This window comes from Aethalodelphis obliquidens, unplaced genomic scaffold (assembly GCF_003676395.1).
Source record: "Aethalodelphis obliquidens isolate GAN/ISIS:26980383/991018 unplaced genomic scaffold, ASM367639v1 scaffold63, whole genome shotgun sequence".
NCBI classification, from domain to species: Eukaryota; Metazoa; Chordata; class Mammalia; order Artiodactyla; family Delphinidae; genus Aethalodelphis; species Aethalodelphis obliquidens.
In genome coordinates, this window is record NW_020838007.1 from 2,050,321 (window position 1) to 2,055,110 (window position 4,790).

General features: G+C 55.5%; 1 long non-coding RNA gene across 1 annotated transcript; it reads right to left on the bottom strand.

Moving 5' to 3' along the window:
- Window positions 1-6: 6 nt before the first annotated feature.
- LOC113610508 (uncharacterized) lies at window positions 7-4,445 on the bottom strand. Its single transcript, XR_003429111.1, has 3 exons — window positions 4,064-4,445; window positions 1,420-1,552; window positions 7-1,053 (listed from the first exon to the last, which is right to left on the bottom strand). It is a non-coding gene; the product is annotated as an uncharacterized LOC113610508 (long non-coding RNA).
- Between the last annotated feature and the right edge of the window lie 345 nt (window positions 4,446-4,790).

Here is a 4,790-nt window from a genome sequence, read left to right on the forward strand (position 1 = left end):
CCCCCCGCTCTACCCACCCTCTGGCAGAGCTAAAGGCCTCCCTCTGCGGGTGCAACCACTGCTGCCGTCAGTTAGGCCCTGCTGGCTAAGGGCCACCTCCTGCCCCTGCCTGGTGCCACAGGGCCCTGGTTGTTTACACACACACCACAGGTACCATCCAGGAGGCACTCCTGCCGCAGAGCAGTCCCCACAGATGGCGTCATGCCCCCATTTAAAGGTGAGGACACCAAGGTCCAGAAAGGCCCAGTCACTAGCCTGGAGTCAGGCTGGGCAAGGTGCAGAGCCCAAGCTGGAGCCACACCAGAGCTGGCACCTGGCCCTTACCGAGCTGCCCAATGTGCACCCAACACAGAGCGTGGACCCTCCCGGCCCAGAAGCCACCACATCTCCTGCCTCAGAACCCACACCAAAAAGACCCCCAAGTCTCAAAAGGCAATGACTGTGCCCATGGTTGGGGCATCCTAGTCCGGGTGGAGTGGGGCCAGGGGTGTGAGGTCTCCGAGCTGCTCCCATGGGAGTGGGGAGTTGGGGAAAGGGGGAAAAACATGGCCAATCTCCCAACCCTGGGCCTTTCTTGCTCCTGGTAAGAGGCAGGACGGGGCAAGGGGAGCAGCTCCTGGGGAAGAGGGGTTAGAACTGCGGCTGTAGCTGAGGCAAGAGGCTTGGGGAGATGAAAGACCTGCACGCGGCGTCCTCTTGGGGGCCGCCACCATCCTTTAGGGGAAAATTTAGTGCGTGCAGCCAAGGACATCGGCTGCCCCATCAGCGTGAAGAGCACCAGTGCTCACACCTTCCTTTAGTCCTAATAGGACCCGGGGTGGGGTTTGGGTGCCAGAGGAGTGGACCCAGAGCCGAGCGCCCACTGGCCCCGGCCTCCCAGCCCAGCTAGCACCCTCCAGGGACAATTCCCAACCAGCCTCGCCGAAAGATGCCTCTGCCTGGGCGGCGAGGGGTCTGTGCCTGGTCCCAGCGCCCACGTTCACATCACCTCTGTTCTCAAGTCAGGTAGAAAGTACTTACTGAGTTGGTCGAGGGCTGAGGGTGGCATAATTACTGTGGAAAGAACATTTAGGAGATATTAAGAAATGAAAAATTAAAACAATAGAACAAAAGTCAAAGTGCACTTCCTGTTATAGCTTAATGAAAGTATTAAACAATACCTGTGAGGCAGCCGGAATTTCATGATTGTTCACAACAAGTTTTACTAGCTATAATTTATTTGGTGAAACCAAATGGCTATCAGCCATAAATCTAATCATAATTAGGACCCCTCCCCGCACCCCTTAGCCAGGACACCTTGACGACATCTTGACGGTAACTAGCCTCCGTCACACATGCAAAATGAGAGCTGCCAAGGACTATGAGCACTGCAGGCCTAGGGCAGGAAAGGTTACGATTCAAAATAAAAACAGCACATACTCTTCCCTCCTTTCTCCACATCTGACCTGTCATTAGGCCCCGCGAGCATGGACACGGAGAAGCAGCGGTACTGCGTGGAGAAGCGGTTCTGGAAGACCCGGGGAATCGGGTGGTCAAACATGTTGAAGGAGAACTGAAAGGAGGGAAGAGATGCTGCAGTTAACACAGAACGAAGGCACGTTTCTTCTGTCAACAGCTAGAGTGGGTCAGGGTGTCAACGCTCAAGAGCAAGACAAACCTGCGCCCAGTGAGCACCTCCTGGGAGCAGGACGCACCTCACAGCGGCTTCTGCCAGCTGGCGCGTCCAGTCTGTCCCGGCAACCTCTTCCCCACCATATTCAGACAGTGCATCTTACTAAAGTATAAAACTGCCCCCAGCAAGCCTGTCCTTCACCTCTTTCACCCCCCGCCCCCCATCCCCCAGGTCTCCCGTCCCCCAGGTCTCCTATGATGGCCACGACCCTGCCGGGCTGCTCCCTTGGCCTGGACCACTTTTCCTCTCCTCACTCCGTTTAGGAGTGCCACTATCTGCCAGGTTCTGGTCTCCAAGCACCAAGTAAACATCACCAACAAAAGAGCTACAACCTCTGCCCCCCGGCAGAGCTGACATTCAAGACAAGGGAAACAAGAACAGAAAACCATCTGTGTGTCAGTATTCTGAGCACAAGAGAGCTCTTGGGAACGCTGTTTTAAGTGGGTGGTCAGGAAGCACTTCTCTGCAGAGACCTGAAGCCAGGAGAGGGAGCAGGCAGAAAACAGGGAACAGTGATAAGAGCAGGTGCACAGGTCTGCACCCCTCCCCCTGGCTTCCAGGACCACCCTTTCCTTGCTCTGGGAACCTTCCCTGCTCTGCCCAGGGCCAGGGCTAGCACCCCTCCAAAGTGCTCTCACGTGGCACCACACCACAGCACTCCCTCCATGCCTTTCATAAGTAAAGCCTAGACATGGTCCTATCACAAAAGTAAGATCCCAGCTCTTACGTTGTAGGTTATGATGAGGCTCAGAACACATGCTGCCAACAATCTAGGGTCTTCCCAAAGCACTGCAACTACTGTGATGTGTCAAAAAGAAAGGATATAAAATTGCACAATAGTATACCCAAAAGAATTGGAAGTAGGGTCTTGAAGGTATATTTGTACACCCAGGTTCACAGCAGCGCTCTTCACAATAGTCAAGAGTTGGAAACTACCCAAATGCCCATCACCAAATGAGTGAATAAAGAAAATGTCCATCCATACAATGAAATATTGTTCAGCCCTAAAAAGGAAGGAAATTCCAACACATGCTACAACGGTGATGAACTCAGTGGAATAATAACTCAGGACATAATGCTCAGTGAAATAAGACAGACACAGAAGAACAAACACTGTAGGATTCCACTTATATGAGGTACTTAGAGTAACTAGTCAAGTTCAGAGACAAAAAGTATGGTGGTTGCCAGGGGCTAGGGGGAGGGGGAATTGTTTAATGGGAAGAGAGTTTCAGTTTTTCAAGACCAAAAAGTTCTGGACATCCATTACACAACAACGTGAATATACTTAACACCACTAAACTGTACACTTATAAATGGTAAATTTATGATACATGTTTTTTTTACAAGCTAAAAAACTTTTAAACAGACGAGTATTTCCTGACTTGATTCTAACTGTACACTAAGTAGAGGAAAAATCAGGTACTGATGAGACAGTTTACTAGCAATTCCAAAATCAGCAAGCTGAGCCAGCTGTCTTCCACAGATGCAGATGCAGCTCCTGCTTAAACTCTCCAATGGTTCTCCACTCCCTGGAGCGCCAGCAAAGTAGTTTTCACACCCGTGCCTCTCCTTTTAACCAGAATTCTGTTCGACAAAATCTTGGCCAGAAGCATCGTTCTGGACGAAAAGAAGGGAGAGGAGTGGGGGCCTCCTCACTACATCCCCCCCCCATCTAAGCCCTGTCTTCTCTTTGCAACACGAAAGAGGGAAATGGACACAAAGTACTTAACACCGGGTGCCAACCTGCCCCGCATCCACCCACGGACCTAACCTCCCGCCCCGGTCCCACTTCCCTCTACAGCCCCGGCGCCAGCACACTGCCCGGCACACGGCTGGTGTTCAGCTGTTAGGTAGCTAACCCTGAGGAGAGAGAGGGGACCCGACACCGACACACTAAGGATAACCTCGCATGCGATAAACCCGTGACACCGGCAGCGCCCGGCGCGGTGCTGACACAGCTCTGCAGGCATACCCGGCTTCAAGTCCCCACTGCCCGCGTTTGTGGCCTACACTACGCGCCTCCCTAAACCTCGTGGTTCTCGCGCCGACGCGGCGGCCACCTCCCTCCCTCCGGGGGCGCCGCCGGGGCCCAAAGGATGAGGGGTTTCGGGGCCGCGGTGCCCAGGGCGGCGGTGCAGGGCCGCAGGCCGGCAGGACCGAGCTCGCGGGACTGGCCCATGAGCTCTCCCCTTCCCGCTACAACCCCCCAGCCGATCCGGGGCTTGTTCGCGGGAAGCCATCTAGGGTCTACACAAGCAAGACTGCGTTCAGTCCCGAGCGGCGGCGGGCTCAGGCCGGTGACTCGGCACCTCCGCGGCCGCCACGTCCGTCCGCCCGGCCCCGACCCCGGCCCCGGCCCGCCCTGCCCGCCCTGCCCGCCCGGCCGCTCACCATGGTGGACGCCTCCGCCTCGCAGATGCGCTTCGTCAGGGAACGTTACGGTGGGAGCCGCCACCGCCTCCTCACAGCAGCCGCCGCCGCCGCCGCCTCGCGCGGACGCCCGAGCCCACCGGAAGTCCGGTCCTGCACTTCCGGGGGGAGCGCGAGCGCAGGCCGCTGCGAAAGCAAGCCAGGCAAAGGCGCGAGGGTCCAAAATTCCCGGAGAGTAAGCGCTCAGATACCCCTTCCTAACGTATGCACTCTAGAGCACCTTACGTGATTACTTTAAATTACAGTTTGATAGTGTCCCCCTCCTGACGAATTTGGTGCGGCCCACTCCCCTTACTGCCTACACTACCCAGAAGGCACGCAGACCTTCCGGCCTCTGCTGCGGCCATCGAGGACTCGGGCGGAAGTAAGCCACACTTCCTCTCTCGAACTAGGTCGAGAGCCCATTGAAATCCTAAACTGACGCCCTTGTCTGACGTATACATGAATTCAATTTGTGGCGAGAAGGTTTCTTTTCCCTACAGGTCCCAGTTGGGGGGAGTATTCTTCTCTTCCCAAAGTAAAGATGTCCGCCGAGCGTAGGTTGTCTGAGTAAACGGAGTCAGAGTTGAATTGCGCAACCGCGAGTGCGTCCGGCCCGTGGATGACGCTTCTTTGAGGGCGGGCTGGACTATTCCAGCCGTAAATGGCGGAGCGCTAGTGCCCGCCCCCAGCGTGGACCGATCAGAAA